The sequence below is a fragment of the Schistocerca americana genome, chromosome 1 (genome assembly GCF_021461395.2).
Source record: "Schistocerca americana isolate TAMUIC-IGC-003095 chromosome 1, iqSchAmer2.1, whole genome shotgun sequence".
Taxonomy (NCBI): domain Eukaryota; kingdom Metazoa; phylum Arthropoda; class Insecta; order Orthoptera; family Acrididae; genus Schistocerca; species Schistocerca americana.
Window position 1 is genome coordinate 855,503,445 of NC_060119.1, and position 16,998 is coordinate 855,520,442.

The window sequence follows — 16,998 nt, forward strand, 5'->3', positions numbered from 1 at the left end:
TCCTGTTTTAATTTGAACGAATAATTACAGTGGGTATAGCTATCGATGACGAAGGAAGAAACTGCACCTAGTCCTATAATAAGTAATATTTTCACAACTGTACCGAAAAAAGTTCCGGTCTGCAGTGACACAAAGTGAAAGGTTTTCGGACAGAACAAGGTCTATACCGCCCTGAGTGTATAACGTCAAAAGGCTGGAACTCGACAAAATTAAATTTATTGTATTTGCACGACAACGATGACAGTCGATTGGTATGAATGAAAGCTGGAAAATTTAATTTTTCTATTTGGTGTATTAAAGCCACAGAGCTGATATATAGAAAACATTTTGGTTCCACTAGTTGCATTTGCTGTTAGTAACTAGCATCAATTTTAATAATTTTAATTGCACAAAAAAGCAAGCAGCATGCACTACACATATTTTTCTTATGTATAATATCAGTTTCTCGAGGATCAGAGAACAAATTAACTTTTATTGATTACTTCATTTCTGTGTCTGTTGACGTACCGGATGGACTTCGGTCTTCTTATTTAATTGCAGTATATTGCCAAACTGACTGATTCCGTATTAATCGACAAAATGTTACATTTAAGCTCCGTCGTTCTCTTCAGTTCAGATTAGTGATAAATGAAAGATGGAAACTTTTCTACTGCCTCGATAAAGACCAATTTGAACCCACAGAAAGCGTCTTTATATTCTAATCCTGTTTTAAGGACATGATGAAAATGTAAAGAAACGCATATCTTCGCCACCGAGAAAGGTTCATATCTTACAACCGAAAATCGAGATAGGTGCTTCGAGCATAAAATATTCAGAAGTTGTCTAAAACTAAGACTAATTTTTGGGAAGACTTTTTTTTTTATAAAGGCACTCTGACTGGTCACAACGTTAAGATCACCCAACTAACAGCGTGCTTATCTACCTTCGCCAAGTCATTCTTCCGTGGGTTGGCTTCTGCGAAATAAGTGCCACGACATCAGCCGAAATTAGCAACGCTGTATCATCCTTCTGAGATAGATTGTTTCCACGCTGTAAATTGTATTTCAGTTTGTAAAGCTATCAACTATGAATAAATGCTAAAAGTAGGATGCTTTATAGACATAGTCTCCAACTTGCCTCTACCAATTACCACAGTTCACAGGGAGATGCAAGTTAATTCCTCCAAACTTAATACAACACCTTCACAATCGTCTTGTTCACGACTGACCCTCGACACGTTGGTGAGAAAATCGTTTTCCTGAAAAATGTTGATTCTCAGCACGTTCACCGGCACCATTTACCTCGAACTGCAACCGTGAATGTCTGAGCAGAGAACTCCATCGGTGTGCATACGACAGCATGCACTAATTAATATGATTCAGAGCGCCGCTCATGAAACGGCATTCTTCCGGGGCTTACACCTCGGTTTCTATTGGTAATAGAAAGTTACGATCAAGTGTCTTGTACAGCCTCTGGGCTTGGAATCATTTGTATACCCAACAGAAGGATCGTCTTAGTGTCACCATTCTAGGGTACAGGGTGAAAGTGTGGAAATTGCACATTTCTTCCTGTTCAGGCAAATCGAGCAAATCGATTGGTTCTTTTTGCGTTTGATGTGGTCTACGGTGGGCCTTAAGGCGTTTGTGAAGGACGATTAGTTCGTGAGCGATTCCTTAGGAAAACCGCCCAAAAGCGATTTTTATAATTTTTCATACGAAAACGGTGGCGCGGATCCCAAGACGGCTAAGCACAGCTAATGGCTGAAATTTTTGCGAATTAAGATCTCAAACAACCTTGAAAATTTTCTCGATATCTTTATCCGTTTCCGAGATGTAGGGGTTCAAAGTTATCTTTCATGTACGCGTAACATACACAAGCAAAATACGGTGTGTGGCGAAAATGTAGTTTATAAAGTAACGTATCACGGAGAAACATGCTATAAAGTGTCTCCGTTATCATTACAAGGGCTCTGGGAAACCCATGTTGTAGTGCTGAAGCATAAACAAAAGTTTTGTGCACGTGAAATCCGGTCTGAGGTGAAAAATAATTTTGAGTTATTTCTATTTCACGCAAATAAGCTGTCAAATTGTAGGTGACATACCCTGCTGTGGCAAGGAAAAAAGGGAAACCAGTGGAAAAATGCTCCTATCGGAGCGCAAAACAGGCGAACATGTTCCTGTTAAAAGACTGACTGAATAGTGGGGTACCATCTGTCTCATTCTAACTACCTTAACACCTTTAAAAATTTTCCCAAAAAGTTTGACAACGAACATATTTGAGCTTTTTTATGCTGAGAGAGAAGGATACAGTGGCAGTGGGAAAGAGACGAAGAAAAAATAATTTTTGGAAAATACTAGACAGTGACTGTGGTACAGAAAGAGCGAGGGAGACAATGGCATTGTGAGAAAGAGAGAGGGACAGAGTAGCAGTGGTACATAGTTGACAGTGACAGAACAGTGCTAGCAAAAGAGCGACGGAAACAGTGCCAGTGGGAGAAGGGAAAAGAGGCGGAGAAAGCGGAAGTGGGTGAGAGCCTATGATAATGAGTGAGAGAGTCAGTAACAGTGACAACGAGGAAAAGATAGATAGTGACAGTGAGAGGAGACAGCGGCAGTGGGAAGGAATGAATGAGAAAGTAGCAGCAAGTGAGAGTGAGAGGGAGATAACGACTGTGATAGGAGACATTAGTAGCAGGACAGAACGATGGAAAGTGTATGAGACAGAATACAGCGATGGTTATAAAGGCACAAAGAGATAACGACAATGAGCTGCGCTGATTGAGTGAGTGAAATCGGCAAGTGGGAATGGACTAGTACGAGTGCCTTACTGCGGTCGACTAGTGGGTGTGGGCAAGGTACAGTTGGGGTGAGTTGTGGGAGTGAGAGGTGAGTTATATGTTAAAAAGAGCGCATATACGTTAGCATGACAAAATTTTTGAGAAAATTTTTAACGATACTGAGGAAAGTAGAGATAGGCAGTTGGTGTCCCACTTTTCAGTCAGAGTCTTTTAAACAGGAAACTTATTCGCCTTTTTATACTAGGGTAGGAGCATTTTTCCACTGATTGCTTCTTCCTTGAGTCACAATGTGTCCGTGCCCACTGCAATCGAAATTGACCGCGTCGAAGTATCAAAATAACCCGCGTGTTACTCGTCTTTGGAGGAGTCGCATTTAAAGCAACGTGCGAAGAAACGCCGTGCTCCGAAAAGTTTGAGCCTTCTCAAGTATTCTGTTCTGTTACTAACTGGTGTTCCGATTGTGTTCTGTTTTGTCAAAGCAACGCATCGCAAGTTAAATCATGGAGCGTCGGAACTATGTGTACCAAAAGTAGACTTGGACAGGTGAGCAGAGCACTTGGCTGTGCTGCTTACCTCGGACTGCTGTGGAGACCTATTCTGCGCTGTATCTCTGGCTGAACTCGAAGTTTTCGCTACTTGGATGGGTCGCCAGTATTGCAAGAAATTGAAGATTCTGTAGTAAAATAAATTGTAAGACAAGCTCGTGGTGAAAATAAAACTCCAGGAGGAATCTTGAAATATGACGGGTATGGTATCCATACCGGCTGATTAAGGGCCTCTTGGAATATAGGACCGAGCGAGGAGGCGCGGTGGTTAGCGCACCAGGGGAAACAGCAGGCAGATCTCTTTTCGATCATCCAGTTTTAAGTTTTGGGTGGTTTCTATTACTTGTTAAATTGTTTCTTTGAAAAAGATTCAGCAAATTTCCTTCCTAAATCCGTGTTTGTGCTCCCTCTATCATGATTCGTCTTTCATGGGACGTTAAGCCTACTCTTTCTTCAGAATATACGTAGCAGGAAAGTAACATTACTACAGATCATCACTGACTTTCTATTTGCAACAGAAGTAAACTGCTTCGCTGTCCAATTTTTACGAGTATTATACAGTGTCCAGTTCTATGTACTGACTTGGCAGAAAATCCTAAGAAATTTTGGTCTTATGTCAAAGCGGTAGGTGGACCAAAACAAAATGTCCAGACACTCTGTGACCAAAATGGTGCCGAAACAGAGGATGACAGACTAAAGGCCGAAATAATAAATTTATTTTTCCAAAGTTGTTTCACAGAGGAAGACTGCACTGTAGTTCCTTCTCTAGATTGTCGCACAGATGACAAAATGGTAGATATCGAAATAAATGACAAAGGGATAGAAAAACAATTAAAATCGCTCAAAACAGGAAAGGCCGCTGGACCTGGTGGGATACCAGTTCGATTTTACACAGAGTACGCGAAGGAACTTGCTCCCTTCTTGCAGCGGTGTACCGTAGGTCTCTAGAAGAGCGTAGCGTTCCAAAAGATTGGAAAAGGGCACAGGTTATCCCCATTTTCATGAAGGGACGTCGAACAGATGTGCAGAACTATAGACCTATATCTCTAACGTCAATCAGTTGTAGAATTTTGGAATATGTATTATGTTCGAGTGTAATGACTTTTCTGGAGACTAGAAATCTACTCTGTAGGAATCATCATGGGTTTCGAAAAAGACGATCGTGTGAAACCCAGCTCGCGCTATTCGTCCACGAGACTCAGAGGGCCATAGACACGGGTCACCAGGTAGATGCCGTGTTTCTTGACTTCCGCAAGGCGTTCGATACAGTTCCCCACAGTCGTTTAATGAACAAAGTAAGAGCATATGGACTATCAGACCAATTGTGTGATTGGATTGAAGAGTTCCTAGATAACAGAACGCAGCATGTCATTCTCAATGGAGAGAAGTTTTCCGAAGTAAGAGTGATTTCAGGTGTGCCGCAGGGGAGTGTCGTACGACCGTTGCTATTCACAATATACATAAATGACCTTGAGGATAACATCGGAAGTTCACTGAGGCTTTTTGCGGATGAGGCTGTGCTATATCGAGAGGTTGTAACAATGGAAAATTGTACTGAAATGCAGGAGGATCTGCAACGAATTGACGCATGGTGCAGGGAATGGCAATTGAATGTCAATGTAGACAAGTGTAATGTGCTGCGAATACATAGAAAGATAGATCCTTTATCATTTAGCTACAATATAGCAGGTCAGCAACTGGAAGCAGTTAATTCCATAAATTACCTGGGAGTAGGCATTAGGAGTGATTTAAAATGGAATGATCATGTAAAGTTGATCGTCGGTAAAGCAGATGCCAGACTGAGATTCATTGGAAGAATCCAAAGGAAATGCAATCCGAAAACAAAGGAAGTAGGTTACAGTACACTTGTTCGTCCACTGCTTGAACCCATTAATGTGACCAAATGTGAAAAGCGTGAATAACCAACTACTGCAGCAGGGACCGCTGCGAGACGTGCAGGAAGAGAGTCAGTGAGCTTCTGGAAGGTACCGACAAGGATCTGGAGCCATGCCGACTCCAATGCCAGCGGCACTAGGTTCCTCTGTTGAGATCCGTGGCGCCAACAGTCCTACCGAGGTGGTCCCACAGATTCTCGACTGGGTTTGAATCCAGGGAGTTTGGTGGCTGTGCGACTGCCATAAACTCATCCTGGTACTCTTCGAATCATCCACGTACACTGCGAGCTGTGCGACACGTTGTATTTTCCTTCTGGTAGATGTCATCGTGCCGAGAAACAAACAAACTGCATGTAGGTTGGTAATGGTCCCCAAGGACAAATGTATACTTGTGTTGATCCATTGTGTGGTGCAGAATGACCACCCAGGGTCGCTCCATCCTCCAGCCTGGAGCGTTCCCAGGTTGTTGCAGAATGTTTGCTTTTAGACGTTTCACCCCGTACACGCCAACGGCCATCTGTCCGATGGAGCATAAAAGGTGATTCATCTGGACAGGTGATTCATCTGGAAAGGTGATTCATCTGGAAAGGCGATTCATCTGGAAAGGCTACCTGTCGCCATTCAATGGACGCCCAGTTGCTGTATTGGCATGTGGCGAGCAAATTCCAGCCTTCGTCGCAGTTGGTATGGGCGCATGAATCAGGCGCCTGCTGTGGAGGCTGAACGGTCGCTGAGGAGACACTGTTGGTAGCCACTAGATTCATCTGGGTGGTCAGTTCCTTAACAGTTGCACATTTATTCGCCTGTACACATCTCCGCAGCCGTCTTTGACCACTGTCATCTATGAAATGATAATTAAATCAAGACGTTAAGCTGTCGCCAGGCGTTGATATAAATCGACGGGGACAGTTGAAAATGTGTGCCCCGACCGGGACTCGAACCCGGTATCTCCTGCTTACATGGCAGACGCTCTATCCATCTGAACCACCGAGGGCACAGAGGATAGAGCGACTGCAGGGGCTTATCCCTTGCACGCTCCTCGTGAGACTCACATTCCCAACTTAATGTCCACACACTACATTACTACATTCGTAGTGCCCCTGCCCATTACACTCACCGAGCGAGGTGAGGACGACGGTTCAATCCTGCGTCCGGCCATCCTGATTTAGGTTTTCCGTGATTTCCCTAAATCGCTCCAGGCAAATGCCGTGATGGTTCCTTTCAAAGGGCACGGCCGACTTCCTTCCCCGTCCTTCCCTAACCCGATGAGACCGATGACCTCGCTGTCTGGTCTCCTTCCCCAAAACCGACCAAACAACCAACCATTACACTCATTACTCGCGGCAGACAATCTTACCGAGTCCCGTAAGAGTTCGGGCAATGCGTGTGCATCCGCACAGAAGAAGAAGGTCAATGGCCGGTTAGCCTTAACTATATGAAGATGGTATCTGTTCTATCGGACATGTCCGAAAGAACAGATACCATCTTCATACTGTCATCTATGGCTCGTGGTACTCCACAGTTACATCGACGCCGGTTATGGAGAGCGCCATTCTGCCATGCATGATATGCCTTAACCACGGCGGCGCGCGAACAGTTTACACTACAGACTTCGTCGTTTCGGAAATGCTTCCACTCTGGGCCCGAAAGTCAGTGATCATGTCCTTTTGAACGTCAGATAAACAGCTCCGTTTCCACATTACAGCGACTGCACTGTTTTCATCCTTCCCCTCGACACGCTACATATATCCTACATTGTCAGTGCTGGCACCTGCCGTCTATGAGTGGTTACTGTTCGTTGACTTCTAGCATAGGCGGCGGTCGCATTATTGTGACTGGGCTGTGTGTTTGCTCTGTGTGCTCTGTGTTTTTGTAGGTGCTACTCAGTCGACCTAAATTAAGGGTTCGGAAGTAGTGTGACGCTGGTTGTACTGAATTATCATGGTGTCAAGTGCAACACAAAAGTATTGAACAGTGGTGCGCTGGATATATTTCGTTTATCGGCCTTTAAACGACTTGCTACGTTCTGCCACGTGATAAACTGTCATCTGTACTACTGAAGGCCATTTGTCGTCTGACGCCTGACGTTTCTGTCGATAATGAGAAGTATCCACGAAGATATGAATGCAGTGTCTGACGTCAGTAGGGCTTTGTCGGACGCTTTTAAGGCCAGCTGTGGCGTAAGCGACAGCGTGTTGGTGTCTTGTGTTGTGTTCTCTCCCTAAGACTACTTTCAAACAGTTCCACTTCTGTAACACATGATGTGCTCAAATATGATGGCAGTGTGGACTTAATGTACAGGCTTGACACGAGACTCTAATCTGCAAGTGCTCTGAAGCTGAAAAACATTTCACCTCGGTGTAATAGGAGCGTCAACGTTAACCAATGATACAGCCACAAGTGCATATACTGGAGAGCAGCTGTAAGGGAGTGCAATCACATCCACGAATTATATAACAATCATGGACTGAAAGTCAGTGCACTAGAAGCTCAAGTAATGGCATGTGAATTTGTCTCTGAGTGGATCCAAGGACCGATCCTGGAGGGGGTCACATTTTCTCTCCCCCTTCCCCCGTCCCCATGCTGGCACCACCCTTTTAACATTTAGTTACAATAAAATATGTAAAATGTTTTAACATAATAATAATAATTTATTTACGAAAGTACAGGAATGTTGCATAGCGCCAAAGAAATTAAATTCAGTGAAATATATTATTGAAAAACATACGTCCGAAAATACGAAAAGTAAATGTGTTACACATATAAGTAGGCTGTTTAGGTTTTCATATTGGTAACGCCAGGTAGCGCACTGTATGAAAATCACTAGCTGTGCTGTGTGCAGTTTGTGGCTGGTTGGCATTGTTGTAATACTCGCCATTGTAGCGTTGGGCAGTTGGCTGTTAACAGCGCGTAGCGTTGCGCAGTTGGAGGTGAGCCGCCAGCAGTGGTGGATGTGGGGAGTGAGATGGCGGAGTTTTGATAGCGGATGATCTGGACAGAGACAGTACCTTTGTAAGACTGGATATCATGAACTTATATATATATATATATCCAGTCTTACAAAGGTACTGTCTCTGTCCAGATCATCCGCTATCAAAACTCCGCCATCTCACTCCCCACATCCACCACTGCTGGCGGCTCACCTCCATAGTGTTCAAAAGTCATTATATATATATATATATATATATATATATATATATATATATATATATATATATATATATATATATAATGACTTTTGAACACTATTAAGGTAAATACATTGTTTGTTCTCTATCAAAATCTTTCATTTGCTAACTAAGATTTTTGTGAGGTAAGTGATTTGTGAAAGGTATAGGTTATTGTTAGTCAGGGCCATTCTTTTGTAGGGATTATTAAAAGTCAGATTGCGTTGCGCTAAAAATATTGTGTGTCAGTTTAGTGTTGATCAGAATAAGTAAAGAGAGTAATGTCTGAGTACGTTCAGTTTTGCTCAGCTGTTTGAAAAGCAAATAATGTAAGAGGTTTATCAGCACAGTAATTCATTAATTTTTCTAAGGGGGCGTTACACACAGTTAAAATCAGATCTGCAGTGGCAACGAAATCTCACAACTTTGGTAAAGTCGTGATTTACGCAGTAGGAAATCGAAGTGTGCACTTACTATTACCAGTATTTCACTTACCACTGCGACTGTGGACACAGGTCAGCGTACTGTGGCTATCCAAGCGTGTTAGTTCAGTCTCTTTGCTACTTTTAGGGGTCTGTACCTCAGTCGGTAAAAACGGAACCCTTATAAGATCACTTTGTTGTCCGTCTGTTTGTCTGTCTCTCGCTTTTCTACTGTTAAAAATCTTTTTTGTGAAAGCGGATAGACATAACAAGGCGAAATTTATGTCACATATTAATGTCTACGGACCCTTGGTGGTGTAAAAAATTGAAGCTTCTATATCACTGCAATCAAAACACTCGGGCATTTATATCACATATTACGATACTCGCCGACTCACTGATAAAAGCCTGTATGGTACTTCCTGTTGACCTAGAATAATGAAATTCGGTAAGAAGCAAGGTTTCACAGTACACTTAAAGGAAAATAACATAAAATTGTTTTTTAATTATATCACGGAAAAAATGTTTGTTTTGTAATTTGTTATCCTGTAAGGTGTCAGGCAAATCCAACACCTTCCATGAAAACCGTGACATGGCCGCAAATCCGGCAGTATGTCACATAGCTCCAAATAAATCCTGACATTAAATTAACCAAAGTAATACGATCAACGAGTAAGCAAATGGAATACCAGAGACTAACACAAGAACGCCTAAATGCATGTCATACGTTCCCACCGTGAAACAGACGCAGCTCCGAGGGAAGAAACGAGAACAGAAGCCGAGAGCAGAACCGTGTAAAGCTAGAAGGCCCTACGATAAGGGACGAACACCCACATCGCCGGCTGACCGCCAGGACCACCCCCCAACCCATGTTAAAAGATAGAGCCCTCCAGAAGAACAGTATAGATCTTATATAACACTAAAAGGGACACACTAGCTGCAAGTTTTAGCGTGAGACTTTTTCGCGTCTCTGTTACGTTGCAAACGTTAAAAACATTGCCCCACCACGAAAAGTATAACGTTTCTCATTGGATAGACAGAATTTTTGTAGGTGTAGCTTAAGGTTAACATTGAGACCCTGTTGATCAGTTGAAAACACAGCCAGATAGCTTTTGTTAAACCAACTTCGGTAAATTGTAGAAAGGAGAAGTTAGGGGAGAGTCGCTTCCGAGACGGCGAGGTATGGAGCTGCGCCGCCCGCCGCCCCCAGACGCTGCCTAAACACCGTCAAGGTAATGAACGCACGCAATGCCGCATAACAGCGCATAACGCTTCACTCAGAGCTGCAGAAGTCTCATCTGTTACATCCCCTTTTTATGTAATATGTCGATCGTCAATTAAAGCTCATGGTATTCACATTTGCTACTTGAAGTTAAAATCTGAAACACAATGATTTTTCTGTTATATAATTATTGAGAAGCCACATCAGCCACTGTAACTTACGACAAGTTAAATAAACAATTAAAGACAATTGAGGGTCACTGTAGATCATTTGGATAGTTTTCTCTTTTATGAAACTTAACTTAAATCTAGATTATAGATGTGATATGGCATAGGTCATCCTTCGATCCATTGTAGAACTTGGAAACCCATTCAGGGAATATTCGTTCACATTTTTGTTGAACACAGTTGGTTTTTATCATACTGTATTAAAATATTTCCTTTTATCAATAGTGCATTTTATAAACAATGTTTTGTGAGTAGAATAAAATTTTCAGTGGTAAACTGAACTGCTTTTTCGACGTTATTTTACCAGCTAACTAAAAATAGGAAAGCCTTGAACCCCTTCCACTACATTTAGTTAGTATTAAGATACTTTTACAGGGAGTGCAGTGGAGCTGACGCTGAAATATTTGAGTATTTGATTATATCATCGCTAGTCTCACTGAACTCTTTTGAACTCTACATGTCATGTGTGGTCTGGCGTCTCCTCACCAGCAACAGGTCCCAGGTTCAAACTAGTCAGTTCCCTAAAAAACACGCTCAGAGCGTCGTTGCGCTAGAGTGGTAAGGATACACGACTTAGAACAAACAGACACCACGCAGAATGTTAGAATCCGACTTCACACATAATATTGAAACATTCTGGAAAGTCTTGGAATTCCCGGGAATAATATCTCGCGAGTATCGTTGCCGATAACAGGCAAAAATCGTCGAGATTCCATTTCCGGGATGGATGAACTCCCGTTACAAACATCTAGGACTTGTAGGGGGGAAGGAGGACGTAATATTTTGAATAGGAACTCATGTGCGGAAACGTACCGCTTCCCTTCTACAACTGTTTCAGTTAATATTTTTAAGTCATCCACCTCTGGATGAGGAAATGAATTAGGCCTGACGCAGCACGGTTATTAGATAACAATTAGAAAGGAAACATACCGAAACATCCATTTATCACTTAAGCACATTTGTTTGCATTGACACTTAAACATTATTTGTTTACATTATTCCAAGACGGAAAACAAAAGGAGCCGCGCAAACAGCTCACCATCAAGGCGGGGAGGAAGAGCGCACCCTCCACCGGCGGTCTCAGAAAGCCCCTCCGCTACAGGCCGGGCAACGTCGCCCAGCGAGGAATCCGCTGCTACCAAAAGAGCTCAGAGCTGCTCATCCGCAAGCTGCCCTTCCAGCGCCCAGGACTTCAAGACCGACCTGCACTTCCAGAGCTCCGCCGTCATGGCCTTGTAGGCCATCCGCGGCGAGCATGCCTAAACTGCTCTGCGGCACCGACTCGCGGCGAAAAGACTGTACTGTACGTACAGGACAGTAGTGATGCATTACAACAGCGACTGGATGTGGCGACCACTAACATTATTACAACAGATACTGTACCTACGAAGAATGTTCTGGTTCACTCTCCATCCCGGTGTCTCTTCAGTTTTCTAGTGTAGCGGCCAGAACTCGTGCCAGCAGATCTTGCTTTGTCGCTTCAGGGGTCTCGTAAATTAAACTGCATACGTTGACTGACGTCAGGTGACCGTCTGACGTAGATCACGCCTTCCTGTCTACCCTACTGCATGCCTGGACAAGCAACTCCGAGATTATTCTCTTTCCCTCAGAAGACGTGGACACGTTGCCACTGGCCTTGCCGCAGTGATAAAGCCGGTTCCCGTCAGAGCACCGAAGTTATGCGCCCCCGGTCAGGGCTAGCTCTTCTGAGACCTGACCGGACGGAGACGTGGATGCGTTACACGCATGAATTGAAACCGTCGTAGAACGGACACGGTACGATTCTGGACATGGCATCCTATTCAGAATATTATGTAGTCCTCTCCTTTACAAGTCGTAGAAACTTTTAAGAGAAATTTTCGAACAGCCTGTATACGCAATTAAGTTTGAACGGAATCGTCAGAGCTCGAGCCCTACTCGCACCTGACCGAATTTTTTTCTCTGGTGGATGTTCTTTTCCTGTCTGCCTTGCCTTACTCAGCTTACTGTACTTTGCCAGATCTGCCTGTGGACTTACGAACCGTGTTGGACTTGTTATCGACAGCCGGTCCGTCAGTCTGTGAATGGCCACCTTTTAGGCTGCAATGCTACCCGTTCGGTTGCAAGCGCATCCACGTGGGTACACCCACAGCCAATCTAGTGAGAAGTATCTTGTGTTACACGTAGCTTCTAACTACTAGAATTTCTAGCCGTTTTAGAGACTCGTAGTCTTCATGTTACTTTATTCTGCTAAAGTAACTAACATCTGGAAACTGACATATGTAAAAATTTAAAAAATTTTACTAAATAATAATAATAATAATAATAATAATAATAATAATTATTATTATTCGAAAGTCCCGTCAAAATTCATAAATTTCCGCTGATACGGTAGGTTGTGGCGAGGGGGAGGGTGGGGATGGGCGAGGGAGAGGGGGAGGTTGGGGCACACGTGGAGGCTGACAAAAACACGTGACGTCATCCACGGTTGGGCGTGGTGGTGGGCGGGGGTGGGCGTGGTCGTGAGTGATTTATTGATCAATTTAATTAATTTGCATATCAACTTGATATCAAAAGTGTCCTACGAACCCCATCTCCCTACGACTTCCATGAAGGGGTGGACCCATAGCTGAAGGCATCCCTGCACACCCACTGCTCATACACTACTAATATTAGATGCTTTTAGTGAAACGGATGTTTTGATCTGTTAACACCCAACTGTACATGTGTTAATGAGGAAATGTTATACATTTATAGCTAAATTCATTAGAGTAATTTCATAATCAAGATGTAAATAAGTAAATCTGCATATACAGGGTGATCCAGAGGTCCATCGATAAACTTTCAATGGTGGTAATATGGACCAAAGCAAGAAAAAAGTCTAGTAAATGTGTGCTCTAAAATGTGTACCTTAAGGGCTATGAGCATTTTTCAGTAGAAGAGATGCGTTTCGCAGTATCGAATGTGAACAAATGCTCTGAGCTCGTAAGCCCATGTTTACTGGACATATTTTTCTTGTTTTGTTGCATGCTACTAGCTCTGATAGCTTGTCGGTGGAGTTCTGATTGAGCCTCTACATCCAAATTTAATTACATATTGCATTATCCAAAGTTTTAAGACAATCATATGAGCGAGAAAGACGACAGAGGAAAAGTATGAAAAAAATCTTGCAGTGCAGAGGAACCTTATGGTGTGTAGTTGGAGACGCATGACATGTGGGCAGATGCGCAGCGGCTGCCTGTTGGGACGGACAGTGAGAGGGCCACTGTTAGGTTCAAACTCTGCCAAGATGACAGGATTACGTCAGTCATAGCTTTCGTGCAGAATTCTACCTTATTAAAAAACCAAGCACAAACAATTTTTTCTCTTCTTCCCAGTTTAGGAGCTAGGGAGGAGCGTTCGTACAGAGACGAACTGCATAGGCAACATGGGAGCAGCCTAGTGCAGCAGACACTATAAAGCCAACCCCTGGAAAGAGGCCAAGGATTTTATGCCCGAACAAGAGATGACTTCTAGACTATTGGTGATCCAGTAAACGTGTGCAACGGTCATGAGAGATAAGTCCTTGTTTGAAAGTTACTTAAAGTAATTGCAACTTCAAATGTGTAGTAATTACTGTCCAATCATTATTTCGTGACGGCTTGTGAAAATCGTGTATGCGCTTGCTGACGTTGTGTGAACGTTCGCGCCAGTGCTGGTGCTGAAGATGCAGCACCGGGTCGCTGCCGCCACCGCGGCCTGGGGGTATACTCTTGGCGCGCAGCAAAACGCTCCAGCGACTGATCCTCCGATTTCGCTTAAGTTAAACAGATTCAATGGAGTGAGTCAACCCAAAGCTTCTGTTTTAGAGTTGTGTAGCCAGCCACCATTTCTAAGTCTTATTTCCGATAGCCAATTTGAGTTCACATGTCTTCGGTACTGTGCCGATGAGTTCTTACTCTTCAGCCAACTAAGCTAGTAAAAATGACTGGTTGTCAAATACACTGATGGGAAAAAGAATCACATCCCCCAAAAATAACTATTGTAGAGTAATTTGTCTAGGTAACATATTTAAGTGAGTAACATTACAGGATCACAGGTTAATGGAAGGTGAGATAAACCATTGCAAATGTGAAATGCTGGTACGTTAATAACGGGTGTAGCCGCAAGAATGTTGAATGCAACCACGCAAACGTGCGTACATTGTGTCGCGCGGGTGCCGGATGTACGTTTGTGGGATGGAATTCTATGCCTGTTGCACTTGGTAGGTCAATACAGGGACGGTTAATGCTGTTTTGCGGATGACGCTGCAGTTTGTTATGCGCCAAAAAATGTCTTATGCCATTATTCTCAAAACATGCTGTTATAAAAAGAAAGGGGGGTGTAATGAGTTGTTTGGAAAGTGTTCTTGTATGTACTTTTGTAAAATGTTATAGAGATTTTCGCCTGAAAATATCTGAGCAGCAGAATCCGGTCAAAGTCAGCAAGTTTACTACGCACGGACGTTAGCAGAGTTGCGGCTTGCGGCAAAGATAACATCTATGGCGCAGCTGGCCACCGCAAGATTCCAACGACAGCCTCAAAGAAAAACCAACTACTGTTAAAAGGGAGAATTAACTTGCTATGTTTGTTCATCGCAAATGGTTCTTCGTTTGTCGTATCAGAAATTCAGTTAGTCGTTGTTGGTTGATAGTCGGACTGAGATCAATCCGAATCAGGGATAGACTCGGAAGTGGTTGAGTCAAACGATACCGTCGTTTAGGAAAATTACGTGAGATTGTTATCGACTTGTTTGAAAGATATTTACTTCGATCTGTGATAATTTTGATCTCACTTCGTGGGGCGAAAAGCGCCAAGTGATTGATTTGTGTGGGAACTTTAGAATTTTGTAGCGGATTGGTTACAGTATGTTGTAGTTTCGGATTGGTTTCTAGTGGCTGGTGATTTTATGGAAAAGCAGTTTCTGAACGACTGGAGATTTTCCATTTTGTTGTGGGGGATAAGTGACGTTATCATGTGAAGTGTTTTTTTTTTTTTTAAATTTGCAGGTAGAGGAAGCACACACTAAGGAAACAGTGACTCTGCGTTGTTCCAGTAAATTTGAAGGTGAAAGCAAGCACTTGGGAAATGGTAATTTTGCAATATTGTGTTATGGATTATTTGGCGATTTCAGCGTGAGACTCGATGTATTTTACTTAAGATTTGGAATTGTCTGTGTGGACACGGGGACCGTGTTATCTATGTAATTAGGAGAACTGACGTCCTGCGGTTGTATGTGATATAGTGAGAACGAAAGTAGTTAGCAGGAGATTTGCACGCACGGTTTCGAATTTAGTAGCGTTTCCCATAAAACCCTAAACGACAAAGCAAGAACCATTTTTATTGAGGACACGCTAACTGTCTCTCCTGTCGTGCGAGTGCTATCCTTGAAATAATTTCAATAGTAGTGGGTCCACAGAAGGTCAACGCCTGAGGTGGGATTAGTTTTGTGTATAAAATTCAAGCGGTTTAAAAGTGGCGGTGACACCCAGGTTTTATTTCATTTTTTTACTTTCCCGCTTAAGAGGGGTTTATGTGGTTGGCCAGCACTCGTAAAATCAAAGCTGACTTGTACCTGTACTTGAAAGAAAACAGACAAGAAAGGCAGGACAGTTTGTGTCTTAAAAATAAGAATAGTGTCCCAAGTCTCATTTGTCCCATATTTATTACACAAGGATATTTTGAAAGTAAACTTCAATTTTATAACAAACGAATAATTTGAAAATATCGTAAAATGGTGAAAGGAAGTCAAAGATTAGATAAAGAAAAGTCTGCAATGTTATAAAAAGTAAAGATATTAATTCACAAAGAAATAGGAAAAATAGTTCATAATTGTCAATTTATAAAGAGAGAAAGTATCTCAAGGATTTTATTTGAAGGGAAAGATAATTAATTCTCGAAAGATAGATAATTTACTGATGCTGAGAGGGTGAGAATTTTAAATCGAATTAATACGTCGGTGTTCAAGTTACGCAACGATATTGTTGTAGCGTGGTTGCTACGTACAGAAATGATCTCTGATTAAGGTTGTTACGTACAGAAATGATCTCTGATTAAAGTTGTTACATACAGATATTATCTCTGATTAATACTGTCAATTAAAAAAAAGGGTAAATTGTACCTCTGGAGTTTGTGGCTGTGAGTGGTGAGGTCGAGTATCTGATTTTATATCCAGCGTATACTACAGTGCATAGCATTTTTCATTGACACTGAGATAGTCTTTGATGGTAGTCATTCGTATGAATCTTGTAGATCTTTTGATAGATGCCTTATTAATAAGTAGCGTGGGCTGTATCTAGAGAATTTCAACTCACAAGTGAAAGTATCTACGCTGTGATCTGGACAGACGATATTTCCAACACAGAAATTGAGGCCCACTGGTTATCTTGGGCGTAATCTTACCTGTGAAGTCGAGTGACATAATTCCATGATGCAGCTACCACAGCCGATTCTTGTGTTATCCTTCTTGAGTACAACTGAGCGAAACTAAAGTGTTGATTTCTGCTGTGCGACGTTGTCCTCTCATTACGTGTCTCTATGCCTCTGTTGTATCTAATCGTTTTGTTGTTTCTATGAGGGGGCCATGTCTGTACCATATGTACTTGACTGAAGACAGCTCTGGTGATCGAACAGCCCATGGCAACATGTCGACACTCTGTGTCATGTCGGGTTACAACAGCGACATGTGGACTAGCGCTACACTGTTGGAAAACACCTCCTGAAATGTTGTTCCTCAATGACAGCACA